Genomic DNA, 23,275 nt, shown 5'->3' with positions numbered 1-23,275 from the left:
CCTCTTTAGCCTTCTCATAAATTGGTGAAGATTAGTTAGGTTTGAGTCCCTTAAAAAGTAAGTGAGATAATCCTTAATAAACCATGGGACAATAGCTACCTCCCAATTTCAATGGTTGATACTAAGGCTAGCTCCTGATTCCAAGAGTAAGTTACCACGACCATATGGATTTATCACATATACTCCTCCCCTTATAGGTGAACTCTCACCATAAATGATCATGCCATACACATCAACATATAATATGCAAACTCATATCATTTCTAGCATGCAAATTCATTTTCATCACAACATGCTCAACACTATCACAACATAGCCATACAACACAAATAATTCCATTCTCAATCTCTTCTTTCATTATAGAAACACATTATTTCATCATCTCACTAGCATAAATTCACACTTATAATAAGACTTGTCAAAATTTGCATTAAATGTAAGTTTACAAATATTGATGAATTTAAAATCATTTTTTCTAATATATAATTAATTAATACACAAAAGTATAAACCAAATTTTTTATTACCTCAAATCTCTGTTTACTCCTTTGTTAGCCGTAATTAGTGTTGTGTTAATGATAATTATTATAATATTGTGTGTAGATTGTGGTACTAACAAAGAAGATGGTAACTCGTTTATTCAAGAAAATATACTTGCTACAAGCAAAGATAACCTTTTATGTTTGGTTAAAAATAAACAATACATGGAAAATATTGTGTTTGAAAATGTATATATCTTGTTTAGAAAGCTTATTACCAAGTGGGATGAAACTATATATAACTATATTCAGTGTGAACATTATGTTTGGAAGCATGTGAATTGTTTTGATATGTTTTCTTGTTTAGATATATTATTTGCATGACTTGCTAGGTTTGAAATGGTAGTGGGGATTTTATTTGTATATTACCTACCACGTGATGTGCCCTTATTTGGACCCAATAAGTGGCTTATGGCTTAGCATTGCTTACCTTTAAGTGGGTGAGTTGGACTCTGAGTAGGGCAAAAATAAGGTGTAAACATGCATTTTTCTTTTTGGTTGTTTGGTTATATTATGTTTGAAAAATATATTGTATGCCCTATTTAGCAATCACATGATTAATTACATTATATGTGTTATAGTATCTTGCTATTAGTTACTTAGACCTTCATGTCTCATTCCTTATAATTAACATTTTAAAAGGGAAGAGTCATGTCAGAGAAGCATTGGAGGCATAATATTGGTGATTTGTGGAAGTTAACTTCCCAAACCATTACTAAAGCCAAAAATAATTAGCTAGATTTTTCGTATGGATACTTGAATTACTCGATCTGGACATTTGTAAAGAAAGTTATACTTATTTGAAAATTGTTGTCACTATTTATTATATTAATATTGTTGTTAGGCACTATGTGCCGTGGTGCACAGGCCATTTGTCATGACACACAACACAAAGAGGAAAATATCTTATCTATGTCATGTATCGTGGCGCAAGGCACATACGTTGTAGCACATGACATGCTTGGGATAAAAGTGCCCCTGCTCAAAATTGTTTTTTTGAAATGGTCCTTTTGGTCTTTTTACCCTTTTTTAAACTTCTTTTGGATAATTTTAGCCCTTAAGAATCATATTTCACTACTAAATGTGTCTTGTAACATCTTTTAGGATTTAAAATAATTGTTTTTAATGGGATCCCATTTGGTATTACTTATTTAACTTAGTTTCTTCCTAAATTACCGTGGTAGGCTTGTTTTGTTTTGTTTAAATCTTTCCTGCCATGGTAGTCAACTTTGAGAAATGTTTTAGTTATAAGAAAAATCATTTTCTATCATGATAAGCTTTCATAAAGTCATTTTGACTCTTAATTACCATGGTAAATTCTTTTCTACCATGGTAAGGTTTTTTTTAAATAATATCTTTTATTCTTTTTGCCATGGTAAACCTTTTATTACTATGGTAGAGTTTAATAAATAACTTTTACTTTTTATTAAAATAATAGACTCTTTTTTATCATGGTAATTGTTTATGAGGTCGTGTTAAAATGAAAGATTCTTTTGTCTGGAGAAAAATCAGTTTAAAATTTTAGAGTATTACATCAAAGCTCTAGTAGTTAGTGACAATGGTTAGACCACCAATAGTAGCAACCTACCACTATTGACAAGTGACAAAGGCACTTTTAAAAAAAAAAAGAAAGGCAGGGGCATTTTGGTGATTGAAACCTAAAATTTTATTATACTGAAGGACCTTAGGCTTGCATTTATACTTTTAGAATGTATTGATCCCTAACAATAAATAAGTTCATTTTGAGGGCCTTTCTTCCTAATATCATTGCCATTGATACAATGTTATTAGATTAGATTTGATTTTTAAATTAAATTATGTATTTTCTTTTTTAAAAAAATGTGAATCTTATTAACATAGAATATGCAAAATCTTTTTAATCATATAACAAGGATATGGGCTACTCAATTATATTATATTATATTATATGATAATTATAATTACAATTATGTTCTTTATCTAAGACTACTTGGAGTCTATTACATAAGTAGATGATCTATAAATGAGGTTGCTAAAAGGGATCTATTTCTTGAAAAGCCACTTTTTAGATGCAAAAAAGAGATCAAAACCATCTTGGTGCTGGTCTAGTCTAGTTAACGATAGAGATTTTATCAAGGATAGTCTTTGTTAGCATATTGGTAATGGAGAATCACCTAGAATTTGGAAGGACAATTGGATCTCCCTTTTCTTAACTAAAAATTGCAAACTAAGGACCCTATTCTTAAAAAGTATAATGTGTGTGAAGCTACCTTAATTGAAATTCATTAGTGGAATCTATTTAGTATCATGAGATATATAGATGATAATACTGCAATTGCAATTCAACAAATTCCTCTTTCCATCTCCAACTCCATCAAAATGTTAGACACCTAGACATGAAATGTACACTTTTCACTTTAAACCTAGTTTGAGGTGTTTAAAACTCTCAACCTTATGCCAATAACTTAAGTGACACTTGAACTATGCCCAAAGGCCCAACATACACATGTTAAAACAATCTAACACATGAATCTATATCTAAACCACATGTTGACCTTATAAAACCCCTTATAGAAATAAAAGGGTTACGATTTCACAACAAAGTCTCAAGCAGCCACCTAATGTAACATTTCAAATTTTTAAATTTGAAATTTCAAGATTTATTAGGGGTAAGTTAGTCAATTAATACATTTATTGGATTAATTGCATTGGAAAATTGGACTGCTTTAGGAATGGGCTAGGATGGGCATTGTAGTACCTTCGAAAAGGAAACCTAAGCAATACCTGTAATTCAAAGGGTTATGAGAGTTGATTTATGAGCTGAGTGTCCCTAGGCTTAGTTAATTACCTTAAGTTTAAACCTAAATTAAGTAGGATTAAACTGTCACACTCGCCTAACCAATAGGTTATCTCGCTGCGGCAAGAAAATAAGTACTTATTGATACGAATAGTGCATTTTAGGAAATTATAAATAGACATCCTAGCCAAAAAAATAGAAAGAAAGCTCATTTTAAAACTTTTGGAAGGTTCAATTTAGGCAAAGCTTTACTAAGGTTAGTCTCCAATGACCTAAGGAGCCTCTGAGTCAGATTTCACTAAGGTAAGTCCTCCAGGACCAATCTACACCTTTTACACCTCTGTTTTATAGATTTAATGTCTAGGGTCTTGCCCTGGGGTTGAATCCTATATCTAAATTTTTAGATAATTTTATTCATCTGAGTCTTAAAAGGAGTTCTAACAAGTTCAATTGTTGATGTAAGACCTATTTATAGTATGAATTCATCCTAGAGACTACTGAGGCTTAAATACAATTGATCTCAAAAGTGAAAGATTAAATATTTGATCTCTCAAAGATTTGAAATAACTGTAAATTCAAATTAGTATGTATTATATTATGTAACAATATTTGAGGAATTGATTTTGTGTGTATTGCATCTGAATGATGAAATTTATATTTGAATGAGGCGTGCCAATCCTTTAAGATGATATTAACTTGATATGAACATGTGGGGATGGCTTCATTGTTATTGAATTAAATATGTTTATTAACTCCGAAATGAGAAACTACCCTGAATTATCTACATATTTGTAAATTTGATAGTTTGGATGCATACATAATGGTAGGAGTTCTCCTATAAGGGAGTTGTAGGTAATATGATAATCCATAGTCTTCCTTATTAGAGTCACCCCTCAGAGTAGTAGTGTTAGTTGGGAACTTGCTTAAGTTCACTGCTTAGATTGGCAGTGATAGTCAAGCATATCATGACATCCTAAAGATTAAGTAAGGGGAACCATGGTCCAAACTAGAGTAAGGAAGCCTTTGGCCAGGTAATCCCTTCTAATTTAGAAAGCAAAACTGGCCTAGTAATGTTAGCTAGAGCTACAGTGATATACATATGAGTTCAGTCAGAGGTGATAACTATTAAATAGGGAGGCGTAGCAAAAGATTAAAATTTTAAAGTCCCTATCCTGATATGGACCAAACAAACTCGTTTAAGTTAAGGTGGATAGAAGAGTTACCTTTTAATTTTTTGAACTTGACACATGTTCTCTTCAAGAGTTTGGATCTTAAGAGCTGACAATGTAAATCTGCTCCCTCTATCGGTATCCACACAAACAGCTCTCTAACTTGAACAGTTTCTTTTCTATAGGATGTTTCATGGCTCACAAAGTATTTTTTTTGCCATCAGAACTTTTCTAACTCCCTCTTCATAAAGCACGTCCCTATCTATATATAGTATATATATCAAGGTTTTCGTCTTCCACTTAAAAAGCCCCCAAAAATTTAATTAAATTTATCCATAAATTTAATCATGATATCATATCTAATTCAAATTTACTTATAAATTTAAATTATAAAATTGACATGACATTCTCTCATATCATGTTAGTTATTAGATTTAATCTATCATATAAAATTAAATTTAAAACTAAAATAATATAATATAATATAATGTATATCACATATACATATTATATATATACACGAATATATACACACACACACATATATATTTTGAAAATATATATAATATATATTATATATTTAATTTTATATATCATATACATATACATACATACATACATACATATATATATATATTAAATACACACACATATGAATATATATTTTAAAAAAATATATATAATTATATTTTAAATTTCATGTTTCATATAAATAAATATATATATATTTATCAAATAAATATTGAAATATATACATATATAATTCATTCATTTTATATTACATTCATTAAATTTAGACATATTTCAAATTCAATGAACTTAGACATTAAAACTCGAGTTGGGCTGTTCTTGTGTGTAACCCTATAAGCCTATATAAATTTGGCAGTAAGCTAATTACGCTATTAGCCCACAAGTCACAAATGGTCTCTAGCAAGACATTGCAACTACCTAATTCACATGGGGATCGATGATCTAATGTAACATATCATGCAACCGTATCACATTTCTTTTGTCACACAATATTTCAGTCAAGTGTGAGATATGAAATTGTCATTCTCCTTTACTTGATCGTTACTTTCTCAATCTCTGAATGGACTAACTATAGCAATGACAAAAGCCTTTCCATTGTAGATGGCCATATATTTTCTCACTCTTACTCATCGAGGAGCCCAGTAATATCTCTCACTTAATGTGAGGGATAAATTCCATCTTGATCACTCATATTCCTCTGCATAAATATCACTAAACTCAATCATATCCTTTATGATCACTCGGTTAAAGGTGACTTTTGACTAAGTCAAAGTTCAGTGGTCATCATGTAGGAATCCATGATGATCTCAGGTCAAAGGGCTTAGTGATATAATTATATATGAGATAAGCTTATGACTTGTACCATATAACTTTTTCATAGCAAGTCGATCCAGCACCTTGTACTCTTTCAAGTACCTATGACTTTAATTTATATCTTTATAATTAATCAAAGTCATACTAGTCTTGTTTCATCTATGATCCCACATAGATAATCGACTAGGGATATTTAGGACAATTGCTATAGTTTGTCTAAGGATACATTTATCATAGTAAACATGTAATTGATATGATAACAAGAGAGAAATTCTTTAAATAATAATGTGTATGGTACAATGATTGGCTCTAGGACACAATTTCAAACATTTTCATAGTTATAAAAGTGAATTTGAGCATCCACCATTTGATATGTATTTTCCCGGACATAAATGATCAATATAAACTCTGAAATTTATCCCATATATGATTAATGAATATGTGAAGTGCATGAACTATATGTTACCATTATTTTATGTGCTAATTTAAATATCTTGGTTACTGAAATTTCAAATGGAATCTCACCCTGTCACATTTACTTATTTTCAGGAGAAGAAATGGGCAAGGCGAAGGCTAAAGCCTTAGGAACTAGGTACTAGAGATCTTTGGACTTCGATGATTTTTGTAATGCATGGTTGTTTTGTGATGTTACCAACTATATAGGGTATATTACATGTTTAGTCACACTTAAATGTGTAATTTGGCATTTAAAGTTTTTCTAGCCTAAATTGGTTTAGAGGCATATGTTTATATTCATTATTTAATAGTCTTGAACCAAGTTAGCTATATTTTTCTTGTCAAATTCTGATTTGAATTGAAAATATCCTTAAAAATGGTTTTTAGAGAAGTATGATATTTGCAAATAATCTTAGTAATTGTGCATATAAGTATATGTCACTAAATACTATGAAAGAGTAACTACAGCTGAGAGATACATGCTAGCCATCGAGGTGAGGGGGTATATGCTTAGGCAAGGATTTGACTTCTCACCAGGGTGAGCAATATGTTAGCCGAGACAAGGTGAGGCGAGGTGATATTCTAGCCAAGGCAAGTGACGTCCCAATGTATTGGTTAATTTGGTGGCTAAAACATGAAATTAACTGCTAATACCATGATTTCTAATTATTTTGATTTAATGCCAACTTTATATGGAATTTACATGTTAGATTTATAGGTAGGAAGTCATAAAGGCTGGACTAAATTGCTAAAATGATAACGCTATGTGATACACTAGGGTTATAATTAGGGACATTACAAGCATCAAGCCAACTAAGGCCCAAGGCAAGCCCTAAATTCATGGCTAGCTTCATTGTGTCATTTGTCGTGGCAGATACATGTTATGCTGCAGTGGATATGCAAAAACTTGAATTAAATAGATACTTACACACACATAAAAGAAAAGGGGGAGATGAAAGAACACAAGAGGCAATGAAGCAAAGGCTTAAGTTTGCTAGAATTTCACCTTTTGACTATTTTGGAGGCATGCTAAGCTAGATTAATACTCAAGTAAGTTTCTAAACTATCTTCCCTCTTCTGTGCTCAAATTTCCAATGGGTTTAGGTGTAGTTTGATGAAGATTTTGTCCCTAGGGTTACTATGAGTTAATTTAAGCTTTTATACCTTAATATAGTGATTTTATGATGTTTTGGAGTTGGAAGATAGGGTTTGGGCAAACCCTAAGCTTAAAATGGAAGTTTAGAAGTAAATAATGTTAACCATAATTTAGTATTTTCTAAGTTTATGAAAGATAAATAGAGCTAATAGAAGGTTGTTAGAGCTTTGTTTAAGCTAACTATAGAAGTTGGAGAGTGTGGGTGACAAATATAAACTTAAAAGTGTGTATATTATAGTTGAAAATTAATTATTGGTGTTTAATAATGTAAATTAATTGTTACCTTTGATTTTGTGAAACCTAAAGGAGTGAATATTTCCCACAGGTAACCTTTTGTAACAAAAGAGTTGAAATAACCAAATGATACAATCCTTTTACTTGCTTATTTGAATGTTTGTGAGATGTCATAGGTAACACCCTAAATTTTCACTTACTTTTCACAAATTAATAGTTTAATAAACTATTTTAATAATTTAGAATTCTTACCATAGTAGAAAAAGAACTATAAAAACCCTTCCCAAATAGTGTACCATCATAAAAAGGATCTATCATGGTAAAAACATTTAAATATAATAAATTTACTTTACTATAGTAATTAAGAAAAATAATCATTAAATACTTCAAGTATACAACCCTGTTACTATTTCAAAATCATGCTCACATGAACAACACTTCACAATCATGATTTTACTATAAATACCCAACTTGGGCCCAATTATATATTTTTTCAAACACGGGTTACCACCAAAACAAACTACCACATAGGGGCATATTTGATTGAAATTTCACTTCATAAATACATAGGGCCATGAGAGATAGACAGAATTCTCTTGGCATATAAAATACAATAATTTATAAATAAAGTATACATGCTCAATATATATATACACATATCCTAGGTTGGCATAATATACATCTAACAAAAATATAGAGGTTGAATTAGAAAACAGTGTCTCATACATTGAATTATGCCTCAGATACTTCTCCGGCCAAACTTGCTCTTGAAAAATTAATAACCATAGGGACTGAGACTAAAAAGTCTCAATAACCAAATATTAATATGTAATAATACACATGAGGTAGTTAATCATGCGATTGCTAAGTGGGCAAATAAAGCAACAATCCAAACAATTATTTAATTACATGACTACACTTTATATTCCTCCTTATGCCATGCTTGAACTCCAAGTCACCTAACCGAAGGTGAGTTGGACTAAGCTACAAGCCACACATTGATTCCAATAAGGGCTTACCACGTGGTAACTCAACCAAAAAAAATCTTTACTGAACAATTTTTAATATACTCCGACCAATCATGCATTTATAACAACTGAACAAAAATCATTTAGCACAATTTTAGATCAACCAAACAATTTATCTCATGTTTCTAGCAGTGCCAATATTCACAAAATATTCTTAAATATAAATTTAACCCACTTGGCAATTATTTTTGAACAAAAATATACGTATATGTTATTTTTCAAAAAAAATAATATTTTCCAAACAACAAAACAAACACACAATTAATCTCACACACATACACTACCGTACATTAATAATGGTCACCTCATTCCTTGGATAACAAGTTTCCCTATATAACACCTCTTTCACCACACTCTCTTGGACAACACAATCTACACAGTCATTTAATAATATATGTATAATATTAATTTTATTATACTAAATATTAATTTCAAATTAAAATTAATAAATAATTTTAATTTAAATAGTTAGAAAGTTTAGGCCTAATTTTTATATTAACACTAATTCAAAATTAGTGCCTCATTTAATTTTCTAAATTTTTTTCTAAAATTCTCATACCTCAAAAGACTATACCTAGTCCTAAATCAATCATAATATCAAAATTTTATCAATTTATTTTCCAAAAATTTGTCTAAAAATAATTTAAAAATTTAAAAATTATCCTCAAGTCTCAAATCACCATTTCATAGCCTTAGAAATATTTATTTATACTCAAATAAATACCTAATAATCATAAACATATCCTAACATCTTATATCTAACATAAACTCAATTATATAGATCTAGAGTCTAACTCAAAAATTTACAAATCGAAGTTTCAATCTTAAAGAAATATTCTATAGTATTCATTATACCTCCAACAACCTCAACATTTATTTTACAATCATCATAACCTCATATTAACTATCCTATAGAAAAATCTAAATCAAAAAATTTTCTCTATACATCAAAATAATACTATTGTTAGACATTTCTAAATGAGTGGAAAATATTAATGAAAAATTTTGGAGAAAAGGAGTTATTATGAATTCCTAAATTATCTAAAAATTTAAAACCTTACCTAAAAATAGCCTATGCAGATGGAAAACAAAGAGGAGGAGGAGAAAGAAAAAGAAAGTTGAGGGTGCGAAAATGAGAAGAGGAAGAGGGATATTTATAATAGGACATGCGTCCCACAACCATTTATTACTTATTATTTATTTATTATTATTATATTATATTTTTTTCATAAACTAAGGGAGCAAAATTCTCAACCACTTTTTGGCGGTTTGACTTTTCCCTTATATATATATATATATATAATTATAACGTATGTTAATAAAAATCCCTTATATGATTTTGGGCCTAAATTTAATCTATATTTAAATGCCTAAATATGTTATTAACTTCAATTAATCTTGAATACTAATTTATTTATTCTAAACCTCAAAACAATTTGAATTTCTAATTTTGAATCCTCAACAAAAGCCCAAACTTCACAATTTATTTATTATCTAAATATTAGGATGTTACATAACTTCCCAAAAATTTAACCTTCATTAAGTTAAGTTAAATGAGGGTAATTAAATAATTTAATGTGATGTGTGGTCAGAAGGTTCTAATAAATGTTTTAGGTTATAGTTTCAGCCATAAGATTAGGTTTGGAGTAGAGTTAGGACATCCCAACCTTAAGAAGGTAGAAAAACAAAGGAAAGAACTTCTGCACCACATGCTGCGGCACATAAGTCACTAAAAGGCGAAACAAAGCTCTCTGTATCATATGCAACTGCGCACGCCATGGTCAAAAATCTAACTTAAGAGGTCTGAATCTTGGTGAAAAACAAAAGAGGGATAAAGGAAGAATGAAGTGTGTAAAATCTTAAGTTTTCAGACATTGAAATTTTAAGTGTTTAAAAGGATAAATCGGTAAAATTGAGTAATTAGCAAGTTAATGATGTTTTTAGATTACTAATATGGTTTTGGATCAATAGATAGCCTTAAAAGAGGGCTATATCGGAGTTTAAGTGGACTATAGTACAAAGAGAAACCTAAATATATTTGAGATTCTCTGTGCCAATCACCACGACAAACACACCATGTGCCACAGCAGGTACAGGAAAATCTAATTTAATCAGATTGTTGTGTGCATGTGAGACAGAAGGAGAAAAGAAGATAAATGAGAGAGAGAGAAAGACGATGGAGGAAGCATTAAGGTATTCTATAGCTTCATCTTAAGAGCATTTTGAGCAAGAATCATCATTAGGTAAGCTTCATATACCTCTCCTTCTCTTTTTATATGAAATTTTTGTGGTATTGGGTATGGTTAGGGCTTGATTTCATTTTCCTTAAGTTTAAACTGAACACATTGGCATAGTTAAGGCCTTAAGGAGTTAAATCAAACTTCTAAACTTAAGTTTGAGGATTTTGTAGTGATTTGAGATTTTTGGCTAGGGTTTGAATGAACCCTAAGTGAAATTTGAGCTATTGGGAATAATGTGAGTAGAAGAGTAACATTATTTAATTGCTAGATGGAATTAATGGAGTGTGTTAGGGGTATTGATAGTGTTAAAGTAGGATTTTGGATATAGTGAGTACCATAAATTTAGTGATAAAAGGGGTTTAATTAGAAGTAATAATTGATTATTAGTGTTTAATGATGTAAATTAAATATTGATAGGGTGTTGTTACGTGAGAGGACCCTTGTGAAGCAAATATTTGACCACGATAGCCCTTTTTATGACAAAAGGGTTAAGGTAAATGATAATTCACTTTATTTGATTAATTACTTAACTCTTTGTGAGTAAATCTATAACTTTGCATAAAGTATTTTGAAAGTATTGCATATTATGAAATGAGTACATTGTACACGAAAAATGATTTTAAAAGCAATGAATCTATGAATGTATATGTATATGAGTAATTCATAGTTTGGATAAAAGTATGCGGTTTGCATGAGAAATGTGAGCATGATCATGTTAGGGGATGGGAGTTCACCTGTAGGAACGAGTAATAAAAGTCCATATGACATACATTTTCCTCAATTCCTAACGAGGTGCAGTGTTGGAAAATTTCTCTCCTTAGTGCTTGTATAGGTACGATGTTGGAGAATCCTCTTTTTAGTGCACATATGGGTTACGGTATTAGAGATGTGCACTCCTTAGCATCAGTGTGATGTGGTGTTGGAGTAACAATACCCTGATTGTGTATGGTAGGGAAAATCATAGTCTGAAAGTAAGACAAAATGCCTTTGACCGAGTGATTCTACCACGGAAGGTACACTTGAGCTAATGTGAGTGAGCATCTGGTCCAAGAGAGCCTTTAGTTTTAGTTAGTGTGACATGGAGGTTTGGATAATAAAATAATCATGCTAAAGTGTGAAAATGACTTACAAATATGGAAATGCTTTTGTTTAGATATGTGTAATATATCTTGGCCTATATATAACCTTTACTTATTTACAGTTGCATATTAATTGATAATTATGATTTATTCTATTATTAAGATATTTATCTCACCCCATGATTATATTTTACAGGAGAGGGCTTCAATAGGTGCAAATGAAAGGAAGACTTGGTTAGTATTTGAAGAGCATGAGTTTGTATAGCTTTTCCTCTTTCTTTTGATATTGTAGCGAATATTTTATGAATCATATGCCAACTTAGGATTATACATTAATTTTTGGGATCACTTGCATAAGATTGTGTAATTGTGAGTATCTCATCCTAGGATGACATATTTATAATGAGATTATTGTTAGAAGTCAAAATACTAATGCAAGTGTGCATTATTGTGTTGTATATGTGATTGATTGGTCAAGAGATTAATGTTCATAAATTTTGTGTTACCCCTTGAATTATATGAAAATAGGGTTTTAAATGGCCAATATATTTGTGGAATGTAATTGTTATCATATGATTGGTCTATCAGGTTGTGTGTGTTCTATTTGAGTCGGTTCAAGTGGCTCCAAGGCTATTAGTATAAGGGTGATAAACTTGGACACCCTTGTGTGTATTCTGAAATGAAAATGAATAAAATTATGTTTGGGTGTCTAACTTTTAAATGATAAAGCATATGGGTATGAAACACCAATAGCTAGGTGGCTAAGAGAGTTACGTGTTGACACTTGAATCGCTCAAATCGTACATTAGATGGCGGTATGCTTTAGAAGTTAGCTAAAGGTGTTGTCATGACAATTCATGATAACAGCAATGCACCGTGGCGCACTACACAGTGAGGGAACTTATCCCTCTATGCCATCCACTATAGTAGATGACACATGTGCCACAGCTGATGGAGCATTTTGGGGGTTGTCTAAAATGCCCTTTTTGACGCTTGATTATGATGTTATTTGGTTTTCGTTCTTCCACTGTTATGTTTTATTTGTTTTAAACTCTAATTTGAATTCAAATGTCTTTTCAAACATAGTTTTTAGGGATCCCAACCTTTTAAACTAATTTTTTAAAAACCCTCATGTTGTGATAATCTCATACAAAGAATTAATTAATCCTAGTTATTATAATAGTGTTTTATGTTCGTGTGCTTTGTTCTGGTAATGTCAAGGCAGACATTACAAAGAGGAATTTGAAAAACTTTGCTAGGGCTTGCAATCTTGAAGGATTAGGAGCAATTAGAAGCTTGTAAATATTAAAGGTAAGTCTCCTAAGCCCTATCTTCCATCCTCTTCCCTTTTTTTCTAGATTTTAAGTTAAGGTTGAATTGTAAAGATAATTTTTTGTCTATAATGGCTATAGGTCCAAACTTATTGACTTAAATAGAGCTATTAGGAATTGTTTAGATTATGTAAACCTAGCATTGATTGCTTTAGGAGTATTTGGTTGGTGGAAGCCATTAATATCTGAAAATGGCATTTATTTGGGTGGTTGAAGGAGTTTAAGTGTCATTAATGGTAATGTAGGAACTTAACGAAGCTAATGAAAACTAAAGAGAGCTATTAAACTCAATGGGTATATTTGAAAGTGAGAAATTATAAATTTGTGAATTGGGAGCATTGAGCTAGAGTAAGGGGAATCATCCTAACAAGAATATTAACAATTCTCAATGTGATTAATTGTAAGCTAATTACAATTTAGCATCATTCAAGCTTTTAAGAAGCTTTGGAAGAAATTGTATTGAGGGATAAACTTTTAACCTCTTAAAGATTTGAAGTAACTAAGAAAAATTTAGTTTATGTATTTGTTTGACAGTCAATTATATGTTGAAATAAATTATATGAAAACCAAGCGATGCTTGTAAACTTATGCTTGATGTACATTGTTGGAATTTGACAAGATTAGTAAAATAAGTATGAATTGATAAACATGATGTATGTATGCATGTATGTATGTATGATGTGGTTATGAGTAAGAACATGATGATATGAAATTGTGAAGATTAACATTAGGTGAGCATGATTGAGATTGTGCATAAAGTGAATATGGTTGTTTAAATTTGGCAACCATGACGATATATTTGCAAATCCACATACAAATGATAAATAAAAAATTGGCATGCTATATGTAAGCATGAGTTGTATTGCATGATCATTTTAAGGCAGGAGTTTGCTTATAAGAAGAGGAGTAGATGTTGAAAATCCACATAGTATAGCCACTATTCGGAGCTCGATGCCTTGCCTTGATTTATTTGTCCTACTTATTCATTAAAAGGCTCAAACATAACTAGTCTATATTGATTCATGGAAAGGCTAGCTTAAGAGTACGACACCTCATGGTTGTTAATATTGGGAAAAATCAAGACTCGTAAGTGAGTATAGTAGCCTTGGGCAAATAACTTCTCATAAGTGAAAGGCTTGGGTGGTCCAATCAACTGGACAAATCTCACTAAATAGCTACTAGTTTCATGTCGAAAGTAATAGGATAGTATAAAGATAGCATTGATCATGCATAACATGAAGAGGTAGTATGGTTGTTATTTTTGTGGTTTTGTATGCCATTTAGGACTACATGGTTGTTATTGTTATAATCTTGCATATTACTTGTATAGGGGCACATGTTTAATATTTTTATGTTCCCTTTTTGTGATTTTAATATATGTAGGTGCTCGATCCCATGTTGCTATTTTTATGGTTATGGCTAATGATTTGAAAAAAAAAAGTATAGGAATTTGTGAATGTTATGCTTACTATTTGCATCATGGAAATTAATTGACATGCATTTGTATAAGATAGATGAACCTTAGTTATTGAGTAATTGTACTCACCTTAGAAAAAATCCTAGCTCAAGTCAAGACAAGGAAAAAGAACTTGAGGCTTAGGACATTGATCCTAATTCGTAGGCCTATTTTGGTAGTAATATGTATTTTGATTAAATAATTGCCAACTAGGAAAATCATATTATTCTAGTTACTTGTACTATTTGGTGATTTGGGTTCTATGTATTTTGAGCCTTTAGTGGTTTGTGTGTCAAATCTTGATTCATAGGCAAGGCCAAAATACTAATGTAAATATAAATAAGTCACCTAGGCTAAAAAGGTTGTAATAAGCAATAATAAGTCACCCACACTAAAGAGGTTGCAAGTCATATATGAACAAGAATCACCTAAACTCAAGAATAGAAAATGGATTTGATTCAAGTTGCTAAGTACAATATATAAAGATCCACATGTCAAAGTAGGAGCTTGTGGAAGTCAAACGTGCAAAAGCATCATATGTAATTAGGCATTCTCTCATATAAGCTAGGGCTGCACAAATACCGGACTGGACCGAGTTAGATGTCAACCCGTAGTCTAGTTTGAATGGAGAACGGGTTAGAATTTTCAGTCCAAAAATTGGTTTAGTCTTGTTGGACCCAGGACCTGGACCGGGTTGGACTTGGTCCACCGAGTTACTGGACCAGTCCAGTTTCTTGAATCCAACTCTCTCCAAAAAGAAAAAGGCCCTCATATCCCCTTTCCTATTCACTTGTATCAATATCATAAGCTTACTACTGTTTGAGTTTCAAAGTAAGCACTATCTAATTGCACATGATCCTTGTTATGAGATTAATTATGTTTCTTTCAGTTTTTTAGAATATAAATAATCATCTTTCTCGCGTATTATATGAAGTATAAAAAAGGTGTCATACTATTCAATACCTGTAAATATTACTACTATTTTTTTTATTCTTGCAAGTGTCAAAGAGTTAGTTAGAGATTTGTGTTAATTATAAATGTAAGATTTCCATTTTTTTTGTCTCTTGTATTTTATTTATGTTTAAATTACCCTATAATCATATTTTCATGCGATATGGGGAAATGGAGAAATGACAAATGAGGCTATCAGACTTTAGAGTTCAAAGACCGAGTCTGAAGCATGCACGTGAGGTGTGAGGGTACTGTTACTGGGCTCAACTAAGTAAGATCTTTTTTTTTTGTAAATAATATAATTATTTAATATTTAATATTAAAAAAATAACCTGGACCGACCCAGATTGATTGGTTCGAAAGAGTAGTCTATAGTCTGGTCTGACCCGTATGTGCAATCTGACCCGTTCAGTCCAGTCTTTTGTTCGAGTTGAATTTTTCAAGACCGGGTCGGACCGGGTCACACCGGGTCGAACCAAACAGACTGAGTTTGAGGTTTTTCTACACAGCCCTAATATAAGCAATGGAGGGTCAGATAAAGAAGATAATAATAATGGGGTTGAAGGGGTCAAATGACATGGCAGGACATTTTTGGTCAAACTTCTTCCCCTCTTACCAAACTTAATAATCAACGTTTGATATTTAACACTGGGGGCAAAATTACTTTATTTTAATTGCTTGAAGGGCAATATTTCTATAACAAGGTGTGAACACCATATTTTGTTCGGGAATTTTTTTTAATAACCAAAAATATATATAAAAATACAAAAATGAAATTTAATCCTTTTTAGGATTATATTTTCAAAAAAATAATTAATAGGGTTTAATTTTATTTTATCCTAGATAATCTTTTGTTGGTTAGGATTTTATCTCTTTTAGTTCATAAAAATAACCAAAAAAATATATAATACAAAAATGAAATTTAATCTTTTTTAGGATTATATTTTCAAAAAAAATAATAATCTAACAAAATAAAAAAAAGGTTAAATCTTGAAAAATCTCTCCTAAATTATCCTAACCATTCAAAAATATTGGGAGTCAACTTTTGAGAGTTAACTTTTTTCTCCTTAAATCTTGTTTTTTAATTTAAAAAATATATATCCTAAATCTAATTTCAAAAAAAAATAAACATTAATTAAAAAAATAATAAAAAAAGGCTATGGTGAAAGCGTTTCACCACAGCCAAAAGAAAAAATCTTTTCGGTGAGATGGAGCAAGGAATGCCAGAAAAAGAAGAACCAAGCGTGCACAGAGAACACACAAAACCAGAGTTATAGAGGCAGAGAAGAGACAGAACAAACCAAAACACATACACACACACTTTCGACCAGGAAAAGAAAAGAAACAGAACCAGAGACGCATGTATGCACACAGCAGAGCAGAGCAAGAAAGGAAGCATGTAAGCTCTCTCCTTACACTCAAGCTCTTCCTTATTTCTGTTTTAAAAGGGATGCAGGACTGAAAGAAAAAAAATGGATGAGAAAACCAGACGAAGAGAAAAGAAAAGAGAAAACAAAAAACAGAGCAAGAAAGAGTGAGAGTGATCGAGAAGGAAAGCAGAAATAGAGAAAAGGAGAAGAAAAATGAGGGGATTGTGAGCAACAATAAACATGAAAATAGAGCACGAAAGAGAGTAGAAAAAGATGAGGAGAAGAGAACACAGCTGGACGAGAAAACTGAAAGAAAAATAGAGCATGGGAGGCAAGAATGAACGAGAAAGAGACGGAGGTAGAAAATAAAGAAAAAACAGACAACATTCAGAACAGACGAGAGGACTTATAAAGAGAGAGCATGGAGAAAAAAAGAGAGCACAGAAGAAGCCTGAACAAAGAAAAGGAGAGCTTCGGCGAAAAAGGGCACAAGAACCAGACAAAAAATAAGGAAGGAAAAATACAGAGCTCGAGGAAGAGAAGAGAGAGACTGAGGAAGTGAAGAGAGAAATCGAGGAAGAGAACTGAAGGGAGTCCAAAAGGGGAAAAATGGATGAGAGAAAAATGGAAAAAGAGAGAGCTGGATAGCATTTGAGCGAGATCTGAACAAAGACAGGACGAGACAGAAGAGTGTGGCTAAGCATTATGTATAGGAAGCTTTCAGAATAATTCAAGCTAGCTCAGAGTAGAAGAAGAACGAACCATAGCTTAAATTAGGTAATATTTAAAGTCATCTCCCTTAATATAGATTCATTAATAAACACATATGCATATATATATATATATATATATTGATAGATGTTGAGAGTGTGGACTAATCTAGATATATGTTTAGGCATTAAAGATTCAGGAATCAAATGTTTTATATAGAATCAAAATATACCCGAGAGGTGTCTGAAAAATAAGCCTATGATAATATTGTTGATAATTTATTGGATTGGTTATGGCTTGGAGCCGTGTCTATCATGGCTATGATCTTGCTAAAAGTTTGTTTGATGTGTTGAATCTGTTTAAAACTTGCAAGTAAAAATACAATCTCCATTTACCAAAAAAAAAAGAATTTCTGAATAATGGCTACACTGCTATGTTTTTGAGTTAGATGTTCTCATGTTCTTAATCTAGACTTCAAGTTGTACCACTATACTTGATCTTTTTCTTTTCCCCCCAATTTGTAAAATATGTATCATGTGTTGATTGCATTCTTAGTTATTTCTAGTCTGAAAGAATGCTTTTAAATAATTTCTTTTTGGCTACTAATTTATGGATTTTTTTAGAATATATCCTCAAGTCAAAAGAATAGTAAATTATCAAAATAATATATTTCTCTATTCTTTCCATTTTCTTTATTGCATAAATTGTTTAGCCAACCATAATATTATGCACCAATTGCAAATGCAAATATTTCAGCTGTCTATTTGTTGTGTGAGATTTTAAAAATCTTCATAGGCATTTAAAATAATTTCATACTGTATAAATAAATAAGATTTTGCAAGTATAACGATCAATCTTGTAGGTATTTATGTGAGTTTCAAAAGCCCATTATTAAAATTAATTTTCTTTTTATAATAAATATTTAAATCTCACATGAAATTTTAAGAATTTTTATAGATAATTAAATTAATTGTCTTATTGTTTAGGATAATAAATCCTCATAGGTATCGTGCAATTTATATGGTAAATAAATAAATAAATTTTGTAAATAAAATAATAAACATTTTTATAATTTTAATTAATTAAATTAATAAATTTGAATTATAATCACATTTTCTAATTAGACCTTTTAGTCATGTGAGATTTTTAAAACTCTGTAGACCTTTAAGATAATCATACTACTTTGTGAGTTAATAAAGTTTTACAAGTATAACTATTAAGATTTCTATATTAAAAAATATGTGTTATATAATTATGTATTAAAATATATTCAAAATGAATATTATTTAATCCTTTTATCATGTGAGACTTTAAATCTCTGCAGATATTTAGGATAATCTTATATCGTATAAATCAATAAGGTTTCATAGATATGAGAGCAAAACTTATATGTTAATATGGGTTCTAAAGGCCCATCATAAAAATTAACTCACTTTTTTATAATTCAAATTAATAATTTATTTAAGTTTCTTGTGAGATTTCAAGAATCTTTATAGAGATTTAAATTTATGGCATCATTGTGTGAGATAATAAGTCCTCGCAAATGTAGTGATTTTTAATTTTTATAATAAATAAATAATTTTTGTAAATAAATCATATAATACATAATTTAAAAAATTAATTAACCAAATTATTGTATTTAAATTGTAATCACATTTACCGATTATATCTTTTAGTCATGTGAGATTTTTGAATTTTTGTAGACTTCTAAGATCATTGTGTTATCATATGAGTCAATAAGACTTTACAAATATAACAATTAAGTTTTTTAAAAATATATATAAATTATATATTAAATTAATTAAATTAAAAATGTATTTAAATAAATATTATTCTTTTATCATGTGAGATTTTGAAATCTCTATAGATATTTAGAATAATTGCATTATCGTATGAGCTAATAAGGCTCTGCAGGTATAGTAGTTAAATTTTCAATCATAAAACATAAAAGAAAAATAATTTTAAACTCTTTTCTTTCTTTATTTCAAAAATTCAAAAATTGAGAAAATAATTGAAATTAAATTACTTTTTCCAACTTAAAACACACATATCAAAATTTTAGAAATTGTTTTATTTGCAAAATGGTGAATTATTTCTAATTAATTTCTCTTAAAAAAATATTTTCACTAATAATTTTCAAGCTCGAACTACGTGAACTTTGATTCCTATCACAGGGTACATAGGCCTCAGAGTCGGATTCTAAGTCAAATCCTCCCTCGTAAATAAATAAATATTTTTCACTTAATTCTTATTATTTTTATATCAAATATATGAATATAAAAGGGATAATTAAAATAATTTTAAAATCATATTAATATAGCACAACAAACTTTAGGTAACCGTTCTCATGAACAAGTGTTGTGGGGCGCCTAACACCTTCCCCATACTCAACCGACTCCCGAACCTATTTTCTATTTTCGCAAACCAACTTTATCCTTCTTTAATTGATTTTTCAAGATTTCCCTCAAAATTTTAATGGCAACTCCTCGTTCCAACTGGTTCCCACCCCGAAGGTCGGAATCTTTGCTCGCATGTCATCTGCATCACATTTTTCAACTGCAACACATGGACCTTAAGCCATTGGGTGCTTCTATCGAAATACTTTAAGGGCAAAAATGGACATCTGCCCTTAATTTATTGATGGTGAAAGACCTAGGGTTTGGTAGCTTTTGAGTTTTTAGGTATTTCAATTAATTATTTAGTTTTAATGATGCTAATGATATTAGAATAATAGGTTATATGGTTTAGATTTGCCTAAATAGTCTTGAAGCTGCAAGTTTGTTACTTGATGATGAACCACTTTTAGATCAAAAAATTATAGGAGAGTCTAGTAACATCATTGAAAATAAGGAATAATTTAAATTTATCATCATCCATGACATTAATATCTTGAAATGTATTTTGTAACACTTTGTATTTTTTGTTGAATTACGATGGACTTTTAACAGTTAAATTTTTTCTTACATATAGTATAAAATATATATATATATATATAAATTTTTATATATCCTTATACTTGTATTTACTGTATCATGCCATACCTTAATCGATACTTATACCTATATTGGCATTTTTTAGTAAAAAATGTAACATCTTAAATTTTTAATCCTACGTTAATAACTGATTAGGGATGGATTAGTGATTTAATGTAGGATTAAGGTTTTGAATGGTGAAGTGTTATATTGACTCACTGGGATGTTATATGAACAGATATGAGTAAAAGAGCAAAGTCTCAAAGCAGAGCATGTGAGCATAGTGAGGATTTCCCTTACTGTGCCACGAGCTGCAGTGGGTGATAGATGTGCCGCAACGCATGGAGCAGAAATTAGATTAATAGGGACGTGTCTAGCTCGAAAAATAGAAGGGAAAAACATGGGAGGAGAGGTCTGGTATAGAGAAGAGAAAAGGATTTGCTAGGGCAAGCTAAATTAGGAGTGAGGACGGTGTCTCTGACTCGTTACTTATCGAGTAAGTCACGTACTACCTTAACCTTTGAATCTACCCTATTTTCTCTTAGTTTTAACCAATGAGAAAGTGAATTTAGGAGTTTTAAGGAGTTAATTTCTTACCTAATGGTAATTAAAAGGTTCTTTAGAGATAAACTAGTGTTTTGTGACTACTTGTAGTCGAAACGATAAAGTTTTAAAGCTGTAGGCAAGAATTGCCCTAATATAGAGAGATAGTAGTAAGAGAAAATTACTAGAAAATGTTAAAACTTGAAATGAGGGGTGATCAGTGATAATGTACATAATTGAGTGTGAAATATGAATTTAATAGCGATTAAGTGTTTAAATACAATATTAGCACTTTTGGTCAATAGAGAAATTGACTCTGAATGTCAATTTTGTGTAGATTATAGTATGTGATGCACAAATTATAAGAGCAGAGCTTGAATAGGGTTGAACTTATACAGGTAACCCTATCTATCAAGCAGAAGGATTGAGGTAACTATATAGTTTATTATATTTATTAACTATTATAGCTATGTAGAAGTGAACATCAAATGATAAATTGTGAATTTATGAGTTTTATGTTTGATTGTTATTGAAATAGTTTTCAGCATGAACTTTGCATTGTGAAATGAATTTGAAAAGTTATTAATTTTAATGGATATATACGTATATGATATGGAAATATATATATGTTATGGAAAATGTATAAGTAGTGAAAATTATGAAAGAGCATAATTATAGGGGGTGGGAGTTCACCCAGGATATGTAAGGTTGTATGTGTATAGAGATATGTGAGTGAAAAATTCATATGATCTGGCTGGCACCATGAGACATCCGGTGCAGCATTTACGAACTGTTACCATAGGTAATCCAATACAGCATATTATGAGACTGTTATCATAGAACATCCGGGCAATCCGGCAACTCCTTAGTGTCTATTAGGGTGTGGTTAGGAGTCAATGACACATTTATCACGAGGGTGTGAAGAGGGAGACCATAATCTGTAAGTTGGACAGATTGCCTTTGGCCGGGTATTTCTACCACTAAAAGTGAGCTCGAATCAACAAGTGGTTGATCAAAAAGAGTCTATCATTTCGTGTCAGAGAACATTGGAGGATCAGTGGATAATTGATCATGCTAAGGTATAAAAGTATTTGAAACGTGATTTATATGTGAAAGTGATAATTTAGTTATTATATACTATGTATATATGTGCTATGTGATGATTTCCATTACTTTGGCATGGTTATGTGTGGTAATAGACATTCAATGAACTATATTTGGTTACTGAGATTTTTATCTCACCCATGGTTATTTACATTTTTCAGGTTTTGGTACTGGTAGGTCAAAGGGAAAAGATATAAGTTGAGTTGACATCTCTCGCCTAAATCTTTGTAAGATATAGTGTAATGAATTTGGTTGATATTAGTCTTGTATATGTACAAGTTACCATAGGATTTGTACATGTGCATAAGATATGATTGTGGTATGTTTTGTGATTTTAAACTCCCTAGCCCTTGTATATATATATGTGTGTGAATGATGAAAAGACTGGAAGAGCTAGTGGATGGATGTAATTATGTGTGAATATGAGATGGGTGGAGGTTATTTATGGTGTTTTGACCACATATGAGATTAAAGAAATAAAATGTAAATCTAGCCCAAAGGAAGAAATGAGCGATTTACAGGCCAAGTTATGTATGTATGTTATATTGTGTATGTGTATGGTCAATTAGGTGTGCTTTATCCATTTGGACTTGGTCAAGGCCCAAAAAGAGGCTAATAACAATTGATTTCGAATTGAGACACTAAGTGACAAAAATTTGACAGAAAATGGTCAAAGTGTACTTTAGTATCTAATTTTTGATAAAAATATTGGATTGGGATGAAATGAGTGTCATTAGTTAGATTTTAAAACAAGCTTCGTGTAGGCGCTTGAACTATCTCAATTGGACTTCATATGTGAAAATGGTACACATTTGAA

Source organism: Prosopis cineraria, unplaced genomic scaffold (genome assembly GCF_029017545.1).
Source record: "Prosopis cineraria cultivar Desert tree isolate PC_DT_omini unplaced genomic scaffold, ASM2901754v1 PC5, whole genome shotgun sequence".
NCBI lineage: Eukaryota > Viridiplantae > Streptophyta > Magnoliopsida > Fabales > Fabaceae > Prosopis > Prosopis cineraria.
The sequence above is the reverse complement of the archived record's forward strand: the minus strand, read 5'-3'. Positions refer to the sequence as shown.